The following is a 12604-nucleotide window of genomic DNA, read 5'->3' as shown; positions in this document are numbered from 1 at the left end:
TGCAACCTTGGACCAATTCCTGGCCTCTCCCTGCTCTATTCACCACTCCAAAAAAAAAAAACAGATATTGTAGTAATACACACTTTATATGAACATTATAGAAAATATAAAGCCTGACTCATAAATTTTCAAGAAATGATAGTTATTCATATTATTGTTTTTATTAATTTGGCTACCCTTTCATATTTGTGGTAGGCCTTGTCCAAAACATGCCTCTAGATACACATGAGTGGAAAATTTCAGTTACAACAATATAGACACAAGGAATGACTATACAGAAATTTCAGAAGAAACATGAAACTAGTTCTGGGAACTTGGCACAATGAGTGGCAGCATTATTGGTTTACATGGAAGTGTGCACCATGTCCAGGCAATGGCATGGCCCTTAGGAGATTGACAGGGTCAGGGTGTGGGAGGACCTTTACCCAAGGCCCCTTGAACCATGTAGATCTGTCACTTGTGCAGGGCTGCTGGCTGCCACTGCCAACCAAAGAGGGTCATGAGGAAGACCTTGAGAAGTGGTGCTTGCTCAGCAGGCCAACCTCAAGCACATCCTTGCGGTGCTCAATAAAGCTATGGAGCAGAACAGATCACTGTCCTTGAGCTGCATTTCCAGCCACAAACCCAGCCTGACACCTTGGAAATATTCCTTTAAGCCTTCATTGCTCCATCTGCCTGAAAGGCCTGTCTCCCTTGACCTGTCCTTTTCATTTAAATCCCTGTTCTCCTTGACTTTTTTAATAACTAAACATAATATTAAACTTCAGTGAAATATACCAAGGGTAAAACTGGATACAACTATTTAGTGGTATGATGCCCTCCTACCGTTCATTTTTAAACCTGTTTAGAAAATGTACATAAGCAGGTCTTTTACCCTGGATAATTCAATTCCTTTCTGAAGGCCTTGGTCCAGAATGCTTGTGTGTGTGTGTGTGTGTGTGTGTGTGTGTGTGTGTGTAAAACAGCCCCCACCTCTGCCCTTGTACCCCCTCCCTCAGATCAAGTATTGCTGTTTATAATGCTAATCTTAAGGAATCTTTACTTCCAGAACCTTGGATATAAGTATCCTTCAGAGCTTTCAGCTGTGGGCACATAGCTTACAAAGGATAATATGAACAGATCTGAGTAGAATGTGTTATTATTTTCCTATTCTATTGTGAATGTTAATTAGGAAGAAAAATATGTTTTTCCTTGTGCCTCCGATTATATTTTCTGTGACTTGAAAACAGGAACTCTACTTTGCCATCCAGACACAATGCCAGAACCATTGAACGATGAAGTCATTATTTAATAAGTAAACAGATGTACAAGTGAGTGAATGGATGCTGGTTTTCTAAGCCTTCTTTCCCTTAATGTGCATGAAAAAAAAAACGAGCATTAAAAATAATAGCGTCTAAATCTAGATATGATATGCCTCCATTTCCTTCTTTGTACTGTATCTTGATTTAAACCTTCCCCCACTCCACTCCGAAATAAAGTTCTCTGTCATATTCAAAGCTGGCTAAAGGAGATTTTGCCAAACTCAGGGTACATGCAGGTTTAATGTGAGCTAAAATGTCAATATTCATGCCGCTCCACTTCATTAAATCCACCTTCCTAGTAACTTGGACTGAGTAAAATTTATTTTTTTAAAAGTCCCGAAATTGTGCTCATGTCAGCAATGCGGCACCTGTTAGTCATCATGGTCCCAGTTCACCTTTTCGAAGCTCCCGCTCAGCATTCTGACAGGTGAGGCTTCTGAGGGGCAGGCTGAAGGTGAAGGGGATGGAGGTAAGAACAGCGGCATACAGCCGAGCCCTCACCTCTGCCAGATTGTGTGTGCAAGGCTCCGAGTGCGTGAGGTCACACTGCCAAGGGCCATGACGGGAGAGCAGGCTGCAGGGCCCTTAATTGGGTGCACATGCTTTGCCACCACTGTGCCCTGATTAGCACCGTGTGGGCTGATTGGCACTAGCCCGGAGCGCAGCACTTTCAGGGGAAGAGCATATGGGAAGTGCAGATGTTCAAAGGGTGGCTTCACCCCATGTGCAGCCAGCAGTCCTCCTCGAAGAATTATCGCATCCTCTCTTGAGTAAGTACATGCAGAAAGGATCTGCATAAAAGTGCTGTCTGAGAAAGAGCCTGGCAATTTCCTATTCAGAGACTCCCCACTTGGTCCTCCTATGAGGCACTCTGACTTTAAAATATGTGTCCTTGAAGCACGCAGACGTTCTTCCCTGTTCTATGACTAAAAGAGAAGAAAGATTATCAATAACATTACATATCAGAGAAAAATCAAAGACTCTCCCACGGCAAGTAGAACTGAAGCAAGTCAAATGTTACCAGGTCCTATAATTCATCAGTGTACATTATTAAGGTATTATTTATTCCTATATTAATTAAACATGTTTATGAAGCACCTACAATGGACCAGAAACATCGAAGGGATAATGGACCTAGGCATGCAGAAAAATGAAGGCCAAAAAAAGAAATTCATTCACTTACAAAGGACACAATGTGGCATGGTGAAATGTAAATTAGATGACAGCTAAGTAATTAGTCCCAATTCTTCCAATAATTAGCTGTGCTCCCTGGGCCTCAGATTTCTCACTCAGAGCTAATCATGTTCAACTAAATGATTACAAATGTCCCATCCAGGCTGAAAATTATGAATTTATATCCCTTATCTTCCTTATCATGTAGTTAATTTATTCCTTATTTATTTCCATTCAAGGATGTCAGAGCCTACTCTGTTCCAGGCACAGTTCCAGGTGGTGGAGACACTCTGGCCATAAGACACTTGTTCTTACATTCTTTGCAGTGATACAAATTTGAAAATATTAGTAAGTACATAAATGTAACTGTTCAAGACTCATCAGGACTGTGAAGAAAAGTGACATGAAGAAAAGTGACACAAGGAAATAAAAATAGCACGAGGTAATTAATTTCGTAAGGATGGTCAGGGTAGATGCTTCTATCACATTCTAGTGGCAAGATAGCAAGAATAAACATGAATGCTAATCAATTAACAAGGTAGTTTTAAATAGTGATAATTCTTTTAGAAGATAAGGAATATTATAGTGAATGAAGGAGTGGGTCCACAGGTCATGCTGGGCTTTAAGACCATATTGGAGAGTTAGGATCATGATGTCATGTTCATTGGAAATGACGACAATTTTACCCTGTAGGAAGTACACTCTGGTTGCTGTGTTTAGAGAATGGATTGCAAAAAAGGGTATGGTTAGAAGCAGGAGGACCATGGGTGGTCCTGTAGAAGACCAGATGAGCAACAGCAGTGGCTTGCACTGGAGTGAAAGCAGTGGAAATGAAGTAAAGTGAATATGTTCATGGCAGATGGGATGTGAGGGCAGAGAAAGAGAGAACATAAAGGATAATTCCAAATTCTCACTTGAGCAACAGAGGATTGAGGTATTATTTACAAATGGAAGAGGACTTGGGGAGATTAAAATTTGTGTATTAGGAGCTTCAGAGGTTGAAATGAGGAGGAGTAGCAGGAAATAGACTGAGCCAGGACTCCTAAGGCAAGAAAAAAACCTAAGGCAGAAGACTATGGGGCCATCTGTAAATGCAAACTTAATAAAGGATGGCATAGAATGCGGGGCAGTGTTAAATACCTATTTGACATTTTAGTGATTAATTCAAAGGGAAATTAGCCAGTAGGATTGTGTGATTTTTTTTTTTTTTGAGTACTATAACAGGTGCTTAGCAGCAGTTATGGGTACAATTGATGACTTTACCTGTGATTGGATTTTGTCTCATGAGAAGAACAGAGGGCAACACCAACACTAGAGTGAAGCATGTTTGCAAGGAAGTAGTTGTAGTGAGGAGTCATTTGCCACAGTCCTCAAATGGCAAAGGGTTGGGCCACACATCTAAAAACTGCCATGTAGCAATGTAGTAGCTCTTACCCCATGGCTCATGGCCTGTATGAGTCATAACTAAGAGAGCTAAGTACAGGAGTGGAATCATTAAACAAACAAAAGAGTGAACAAACAAACTAGATCATGAGAGAGCAAGAGTGTTTAAAGGAGAGAGAATAAGTAGTAGAGTCGATGGATTGGTGGGTATCTATGTGCTTGTAGAATTCTAGAAAGTGGATACTAGAGTTTAAAAAATGGAGGAATTAGAGGCACCCGGTGGCTCACTCGCTTAAGTGTCTGACTGTCGTTTTCAGCTCAGGTCATGATCTCAGGGTCATGGGATGAAGCCCTGCATCAGGCTCTTTGCTCAGTGCTAAGTCTGCTTGTCCCTCTCCCTCTAATCTTCATCCTCCTCCTACTCCTTCTCCCTCTCAAATAAAATTTTTTTAAAAAATTAATTAAAAAGAAGGAAGAATGAAAGCTAGCTGTGGGACCGTGAAATGCCTGAAATGCTGGAATGGATACTTGAGAGATTTTAGGAATACTGATCCCACCTCTCCCTCTCCTCTCTCTTGCTCTCTCTCTCTGTAACTCTGTAACTCTCTCTCTCGGCTCAAAACATTGACCATTCTCCTTTATCTGAGGCTCCTCATGTCAGGAATCCACGCTTCCCCAAGTTAGGAATTAAAATTGACTTTCCCATCCTCCTTGGAATATTGTGATCTAGAATCCGCCCATCATTCTTGCTGGAAGAGTTTGATTTAGAAGCTGGTGACTAGAAGAAGCATGTAGCCCAAAAATATCCATTCAGAAAATGTGGAAACACATTCATCCATCTCCCAGAGGCAATGGTAGCAGAGATAGCATCCTATGTTCACATCAGCAGAGCCTGCTGGCTGGGCAGCAGCTATGTTTCCATTGGAGCAGGTGCTTAGAGGATAATTTGGGCCTTGTTCCAGACTGTGTAGCCTCTAGTCTTGGTTCTTGCACCTTTGCAAAGATTTTTTGTGCCACTGAATATCCTTTGATAAATTCCTTTTCTGCTTAAGCTAGTGGGTTCTAACTGATACAGATATAGTACAGTTCCTGGTGATGATAAGTTGTAGTATTTGATCATGGCAGTGGATCATGGAGGTGAGGCCATCAAGAAATGAAAAGACCTGGATATTAAATAAATTGAAAACTTTATAAATTACTCACTGGAAAAGTCTGGTAATGCTTGATACACAAGTAAATGCATATAAACATCTGGACATCCAAATAAAATTCAATGAGGAATTCCTTGTGGGTCACTTGTCCACATCATATCTACCACTCAACATACCCACCCACTGGGAAAGATATCAAAGGCTCTGGTGTACCTGCTGGGAAGACAGTGATGCAAATGATGCCTGTGTTTTCCAGTCCTTTCCAGCCCATTATTTAAAAAAAAAAAAAAAAAGATTTACTTATTTATTTGAGAGAAAGAAAGAGAGAGAGCACAGTGGGAAGAGACAGAGGAAGACACAGGGCTCAGCCTCATGACCCTGAGATCTCAACCTGAGCCAAATCAAGTCTGACACTCAGCTAACTGAGCCACCAAGATGCTCCTCCAGCTCAGGAATTTTTAACATAGTATTTACACATACTAGGTATACAAAAAGTCACGGCTAAATAATTATCACCTTGGTTAAGAGGTTTATAATTCTCTACTTGGGTGATTTAGCAGCTTTCTATCTATTTTAAGTTTGCCAGATGAATCTTGCTTATAAAAACTATCATGCCTCTTCACTTCCAAAGAATATCATTGAAGATTTATTCTCTTTTATGACAAGACCAAGACCTGCAAGAAGCTCTAGAACTTAATTCTATCTGTTGAATCTTATTTGCTATTGAAGTTGACAACATGATGTAATAGAAAGAACGCAGGATTTGACTTTACTCAGCTTTGTCTTACTCTCTTACTTCCTAAGTGACCTAAGCATTATGCATGCTTCAGTTTTCTTGTATATATATATATAAAAATAGTAGTTATAGTTTTTACTTTTGTAAGTTAATAATTTGCTTTATAATTTATCATAAATCATTATTTTTCTCTGATACTTAGTATGTTCTAGTGAACAAAAAACATTAGTTTGGAAATAGTTTTTATTTTTTTATCAAGGCTCCATTTTAGGCAAGTCATTTAATATTTCATTCTGGACAAAATAAAGATATTAGAATCTAGCTTGAAGGACTGTGGGAGGCTAGATATGCATGTAAAGCATCAAGCATAGTGCCTGGCACATAAACATATACTAAATCACTCTAGTTATATTTCTGCAGAATTAGCTAAAAGTCGGACAGAAGAATTAAGTTGTAGGTGAGTTAGCAGGAGACACGCACACACACAAATATGATTAAATGAATGCACCGAACTCTTTTTTTAAAGGCTTATTTACTTATTTAAGAAGGAGAGAGAGAGAGAGAGAGGGAGAGGAAGGGGAACAGGGAAAGGAAGAGAATCTCAAGCAGACTTCCCACTGAGCATGGAGCCTGGCATGAGGCTCCATCTCATGACCCAAGATCATGACCTAAGCCAACATCGAGTCAGACGCTTAACCTACTTAGTCACCAGGTGCCTCTGCACCAAACTTATTTCTAATTACAATTTCTTTTAAAGATTTTATTTATTTATTTATTTGGCAGCAATAGAGAGAGGGAGGGAGCACAATCCAGGGGGAAAGGCAGAGGGAGGAGACTCCTCCCCAAGCAGGGAGCCCGACGTGGGGCTTGATCCAGAAACCCTGTGATTGTGACCTGAACCAAAGGCAGACACTTAACTCACTGAGCCACCCAGGCACCCCTCTTATTATAATTTTATATCAGTTGTGATTTTGAGTAACTCTCTAACAACCGGGCAGAAGAATCAAGCTGCCAGCAAGTTAGCAGACACACACGTATATACAACATATACATATGATTAAATGTTTATTTTTTAATTTATCAGTTGTAAGAAGCATCATCTCTAAAATTGCTCTCAACATCCTTTTACAATGATGATAATTAAGCTCTAATTTCCTTTCCACCATTTTTCTCAAGTATTTGCAATATATATATATTTTTTTTCTGTCACTGTTTCATTACTATGACCATGTAAATGTTTTTGATGCTAGCCACGCAGTGCATTGGGATTATATTTCAACATTTTTGGGTTTTGCTTGGTTATACTGGGCATTAGTTTGCTCAGGCTGCCACAACAAAATGCCACAGACTGGGAGGCTTAAACAGAATCTGTTTCCTCACAGTTAGAGGCTGGAATTCCAGCATCAAGGTGCCAGCAGAGTTGCTCTCTCCTGAGGCCACTCCTCGGCTTGCGGATGGCCACCTTCTGGCTGTGTCCTCACATGGCCTTTTCTCTGTGCACGTGTCCCTGTGCCTCTTCCTCTTCTTATATGACACCAGTCATAGTGGATCCGGGTTCAGCCCTAATTGCCTCATTTTAACATCATCACCTTTTTAAAGACCTAATCTCCAAATCTGATCATATTTTGAGGTACTGAAGGTAGAAATTCAACACATGAATTGGACAATGGCACAGTTCAGCCCACCACATGTCGAGATAAGCCACCTCCTAACCTCACTGGCTATGGCATCGTTTATTTCTCACTTACATGGCAGGTAGGCAGTCAGTCAGCTGGCTTCAGGTATGTTCTGCATAGCTTTTTCATACTGTGGTTTAGGCTGAAAGGAAAGACCCAATCTGAGACATGTCATTTCTGAGGTTAAAAAAAAGTGGGAAACTGAACTATGTTATTTCATTTAAGGTTTCTGCTTTGATGTAATGTGTGTCCTCATATTCTATTGGTCAAAGCAAGCTACATGTAATATACCTCCCTTTGGAGGGGGGACAAGAAGTAAATACATGTGTTTCTACCACATGTTTCTACCACTTTCTATCACAAATTTTATTTTTTTAATTATTCCTGTACCTAATGCTAATTTTACTAACATTTTAGGAGATTTATCAAATACCTTTAAATATGAACCGGTCAAATTTATCAATCTACTAAATTCCATTTAGTTTTTCCCTGGAGATCTTCCTCCTAGATAGTTCCATCAGCCTACTTCTGTACAAACTATTGAGTGAGCCTGTGGCACAGCAGTGATCATACGACTCCTTGTCAACATTTCTAATGTTGGACTAGGTTTCCAGGATCCTATGTCTTCTCTTAAAGAAATCTTGGTCACCATTCAGATTACAAGATGTGTTACATTTTGTTTCCACTACTGCAACTCAAAAATAGTCAAGCTATTCTTTGTGGATCCACACATAAGGTACCTATACTCCCTACACAGAGATAACAGATAGAAAATTGTATTTGGGGCACCTGGATGGCTCAGTGATCAAGCATCTTCCTTTGGTTCTAGATATCCCAGGGTCCTGGGATTGAGTCCCACATTGGGCTCCCAATAGGGAGCCTGCTTCTCCCTCTGCCTATGTCTCAGCCTCTCTTTCTGTGTCTTGTATGAATAAATAAATAAAAGTTGTAGTTTTGTTTTTGTTAAAAAACAATAGAAAATTGAAAGCAGAAAAGGGAAATTATAGGTAATTTAAAACAGGTGTCTTTGGAAAAAATTTATTAGGTTAACTTTTTTTTATATAAACTAATGGCTTATTTAAAATGTCTCATTGAGTCATATTTGAAATGTTTTCTTTTTATTTTTTTTTTATTTATTTTTTTTGTTGTCTTTTTAAAGATTATTTATTTATTTATTTATTTGAGAGAAAGAGAGAGACCACAGAGGGAGAGAGAGAAGAAGAAGCAGACTTCCCGCTGAGCAGAGAGCCCAACATGGAGCTTGATCACAGGACCCCGGGATCATGACATGAGCCAAAGGCAGGGGCTTAATTGACTAAGCCACCCAGAAGCCCCAATATTTGGAATGTTTTCTATAGCTAATTTCTAAAATATTAGTTTTTTTGCTAATTCTGAAAGTACCAGCCAAATCAAAATGCCTGAACTTATTTTATAGTTCCTATTTAAAGCACAATAATAAAGCGTTTTTGCACACAAAAATCTGTAATTACAATTCTTTAATATATAATTATTGATTAAAAATTGCAAAATAAAAATATTTGTATACCCTTACTTAAGTGAGTATATTCAGTCTGAGCTGACAAAAATAGCAGCTGTCAGTTTCTCCCATAGCTTGCGTAAGTGCTTGTCAAAGTCCATCCACTGCATCTCATCTCCCACAGAGCAGATGAACCCAAGCTGCCCACACTGACACTTCCTAAAAGAGTTGCCACATCTATTAAAATGAATGGATTTTTTAGTGAATACATTTTCAAAGTAAAACAATGACCAGTTTATTTACACCAATTATTAAGGAATAGTTCCTCTCACATCTTCCATAAAAAATAGTTTCTCTAACATAGTCCACATGGAGGGCTTTGTTGTAAAATGCATTAGAACTTGGAAGAAACTTCAACTTAGGAAATAATCATCAATATCCTCAAGTTACAGATGCAAGAAATCATCCCAACTGAAAAATAGATAATTAGGCCTCAAATATTTAAAATGTAGTTTTCCTACATTAATGATGCTTTCATTTTTTTAAAAAGATTTATTTGAGAGAGAGAGAGAGAGAGAGAATGAAGAGAGGAGCATTAAGAGAGAGAAAGAGAATCCTAAGCAGCTCCAAGCTGAGCACAGAGCCAGACATGGGGCTTGATCGATCTTACAATCCTGAGATCAGAACCTGAGCCGACGCTCAACCAACTGAACCACCCAGGCACCCCCTAAATTCATGATGCTTTAATGCATTCATGTATTTGTTTGTATTGATTATTTGAACATGTAAATCTCTAGCAAAAGTAGGTGATTAGGAACATATCACCTGGTAATCCAGTTAGTATATTATGAATAGTTAATAGGATTTCTCTCCCTCTCATTTGGCCCAAGGTCTCTTAATGATCCCAGTTCTCTCTTAAGTCTTCCCATTCTTTTTTTTTTTTTTTTAAGATTTTTATTTATTTATTCATGAGAGAGAGAGGCAGAAACATAGGCGGAGGGAGAAACGGGTTCCATGAAGGGAGCCTGATGCGGGACTCAATCCCAGAACTCCAGAATCATAGCCTGAGCCAAAGGCAGACACTCAACTGCTGAGCCACCCAGGTGTCCCAAGTCTTCCCATTCTTTATCTTCTTTACCTTCAGACAAGTTGAACATAAGGGAATAGAAAAATGGGTGTTGGGGGAAGCAATGTGCTGTGGCTCTTCGAGTCTTGTGTCCTGAGTCCCCAAACACGAGTTCTTACAAAGTATGGCAAGAATTTAAGGCCCTCACTGCTTCTTCCATGGGCTATTCTGAGGACTAGGTTTGCAGCCAGCAAACTTGAGGGATGAGGCAATGTTCCTCTCAGACAAAGAGCTGCCTTGTATCCTTGACTTTGGGACCCATATGATGTTAAGATTCTGGGCTCTTATATTCTTCTTAAGACCACTGTATTGTTGTTGCTGTTGTTTTAGTAGGAACTTACTGTAGCTAAACTCAAACTGAAAAATCTGTCTCCACAGTGATGGTAGGAGTTCAAATATCAGTTTAGTTTTCAACCTTAACTGGATTACTTAGATTCTCCACCATGCATGGGAGGCTCAGGGACCAGCCAGACACATGGGTAGAGTTTATATATAGGTCATGGGGTCCCCCCAACCTTTATGGTTCTTTCTTTTCTGTGATACCACCTATTCTTTTCTAGTGGCTGTGATGGACCCAATGTCTGCCCTCTAGTTCTTCAAGTCAGCAAAGGTGAGATATTTTACCTAAATGTTAGCCACCTCACAAGGTACTCAGGCTAAAAGCCATTAAAAATGGAAACTTCACTCAATGCTATTCCCTTCCTCCAAAAGTCAATTCTTGTCCAATATCTGCCTGTTTTCTTGTGGTTCTCCAATGCATTAGATAATCATTTTCCATATTTTGTCTAGAGTTCATAATCTGTGAAGGGATCAGACCAATAGGAGATAGTCTGGAGTATCTCCAATGACAGAGAAATTTTAAAATATATTACTTAATTTGGGGTGCCTGGGGTGGGGGGCTTAGTCTTTTAAGTGTCTGATTTTAGCTCAGGTCATGATCTTGGGTCCTGGGATCCAGCCTGGCATCAGGCTCCCTGCTCAGCAGGGCATCTGCTTTTCCCTCTGCCCCTTACCTTGCTCTCATGCACTCTCTCTCTCTTCTCTCAAATAAATAAAATCTTTAAAAAAAGAAAAAAAGAAAATGTGTTACTTATTTTATAAAGGAATACTGCAACTTGGTACCATTAATCTACTGGGGGATATTCAAAATTATTTTTGTAGTTGTATATAGTAAAATATCACTCCATATGATTGATTTAGCCCATTTGAGCCAGTAAAGATAAAAAACTAGGAAATGTATGCAAAGACATGCAGTTTTAACTTTTTTCAAGAATACTCAATAAACAGACCTAGGTTAACAAAGTACTGCGTGGTAAGAGTCCTCAAGGAGCATGCTAGGAAGAATATCAATTGTTTAGAATGGCACTTTCAGTGTACTTAGGGATGATTTGAAGGCATTTAATTTCTTTCCTGTGTCTCTTCTACCTCTTGGGTTTGTCTAGAAAATCCTTTCTTGGGATCCCTGGGTGGCGCAGCGGTTTAGCGCCTGCCTTTGGCCCAGGGCGCGATCCTGGAGACTCGGGATCGAATCCCACATCGGGCTCCCGGTGCATGGAGCCTGCTTCTCCCTCTGCCTTTGTCTCTGGCGCTCTCTCTCTCTCTGTCTCTCAGTCTTTCATGAATAAATAAATAAATAAAATCTTAAAAAAAAAAAAAGAAAATCCTTTCTTTAGAGAATAAAACAAAAGTAAACTTTTTTCTGGCCCAATATAAATGTAATTCCATTGTGCTGTGTATGATTTCCCACTAACTTAATGAAATTCTTTTTTCTTTGGAACTTCCTAAGAGAAAAACAAAGTCCAGTGAAATGAAAATTACTATAATATGTAAACAGTCAAAACTGTAGTGTGCCCACAAACATAGGCACTTTAATAAGCAATACTTGTCACCATTCAGAAATTCAATTGGTTATTTGATTGCTTATATTGTCCTTCTTCTGTAGGGATAATTTTTGCATAGCTTTTAAAAAAGGTAGCCTGTATAATTCTTACATGTAGAAAAAGTTATATTAGAAAGCTACAATATTAAGTTTGACAAAATAATTCAGAAACTCTTCTGACAAATCATTTGGCTATCATTTAAGTTTATTACCATGAAAAAGTAGCCCAATTTATTCCTTCATGACCGTCAATGATCTCTGAGAATCTCTTTTAAAGTGCAGATCCCTTTAATGCACTTCAACTTTTGCCATAGCTGTACTGTCTTCATTATTCTGAAGTGACTTTGAATATTGCTTTTCCAAAGATTTAAATTATTTTTACACACATAGTGCTTCACAGAAGCCCAGTGAACCAGTATGCATGACTGGTTATTACCATCATAATTTGAAAGACATCCAGAACAAGACTTAAGTGAGGTCATGGGACATTTCTACTTGAAATTGAGTCATTAGTATTATTTAAATTTAACTTCCTGTAATGTCTTTCTAAGAAGAATTTTCACTGCTTCATCTTATTGATTTCATTTCATGCCTAAGACTTAGAGTGGAGGGTTGCCTTGACTCAAGGCTTGTACTTCTCTCTAGATTAGAAAAAAAATATTTGATTCCTTGAAATTATTTTATTTTCTGTTACTCCAATAT

The 12604-nt window shown here is 38.9% G+C and overlaps 1 long non-coding RNA gene across 1 annotated transcript in view; it reads right to left on the bottom strand.

Moving 5' to 3' along the window:
• Positions 1–201: 201 nt before the first annotated feature.
• The window catches only part of LOC144284426 (uncharacterized), a 108772-nt gene continuing 96369 nt past the window's right edge, over positions 202–12604 (bottom strand). The window contains exons 3-4 of the long non-coding RNA XR_013352784.1: positions 7493–7562; positions 202–2227 (exon numbers count right to left, since the gene is read on the bottom strand). This is a non-coding gene — a long non-coding RNA (uncharacterized LOC144284426). The remainder of the gene's footprint in view (positions 2228–7492; positions 7563–12604) is intronic.

Source organism: Canis aureus, chromosome 15, assembly GCF_053574225.1.
Source record: "Canis aureus isolate CA01 chromosome 15, VMU_Caureus_v.1.0, whole genome shotgun sequence".
Classification (NCBI taxonomy): domain Eukaryota; kingdom Metazoa; phylum Chordata; class Mammalia; order Carnivora; family Canidae; genus Canis; species Canis aureus.
The sequence above is the reverse complement of the archived record's forward strand: the minus strand, read 5'-3'. Positions and strand labels throughout refer to the sequence as shown.